We start from the raw sequence: 1,018 nt of genomic DNA on the forward strand, positions 1-1,018 counted from the left end.
TCTATTTGAATTGTTAAGCATAATGCTGCAGTAGTCAGTATTGAAGTCCCTACAGCTTCGCCCCCCCTTTTTTTAATAAAGAAAAACATGCATAAGTAAATTTAAGGAAAGAAAAAGAAAGTGCCAAGTTACTTTCCTAATTGTTGGTTGCCTCCCAATAGTGCTTGATTTTTGGTCCTACAGCCTGACCGTCCTTCAATAGCTCACAATGTTGGGTCTTTGAGGAACAAAACCTCTTTTGAGCGGTTTATAACTGAATTCATGTAGTGTTTTACTCTGTGCCCATTAACCTTGAATTCTTGGCCTGTTTTCTCATCTAAAAGGTCGACAACCCCATGTGGATAAATTCTAATTAACTTGAAAGGTCCAGAACATCTAGATTCAGTTTCCTAGAAATAGCTTTAATTTTGAAATCTAAAGTAGAACTAGTTGGACTGGAATTAAATGTCTTTGCTGGATGTGCTTGTCATGCCATTGCTTTGTTTTCTGTTTGTAGATCCTGGCATTTTTATAAGAGAACAACCAAAGTTCATCAAGCTCATATAGCCGAAGTTTCCTCTGTTCTGCTGCAGCATGTATATCCCTGTTTATTTACTTCAATGCCCAGTATGTTTTGTGCTCCAACTCAAGGGGCAGGTGACAAGCTTTTCCATAGACAATTCTGTATGGAGACATGCCAAGTGGTGTCTTTTATGCTGTCCTATAAGTCCATAAAGAGTCATGTAATCGCAATGACCAATCTTTCATGGTGGGGTTCACCACTTTCTCCAAAATTCTTTTTATCTCTCGGTTGGACACTTCTGCCTGACCATTAGATTGTGAGTGATATGTTGTAGCAATCTTATCCTTAATTCCATATTTAGCCAATGCTGTAGCAAATATCTTATTGCAGAAGAGAGTACCCTCATCACTAATGATTGTTCTTGGAGTTCCAAACCTTGAGAATATGTTTTTCTGAAGAAAATTCACTACCGCTTTAGCATCATTCGTTGGTAATGTTGTAGCCTCACCCATTTAG

Source organism: Citrus sinensis, chromosome 8 (assembly GCF_022201045.2).
Source record: "Citrus sinensis cultivar Valencia sweet orange chromosome 8, DVS_A1.0, whole genome shotgun sequence".
Classification (NCBI taxonomy): domain Eukaryota; kingdom Viridiplantae; phylum Streptophyta; class Magnoliopsida; order Sapindales; family Rutaceae; genus Citrus; species Citrus sinensis.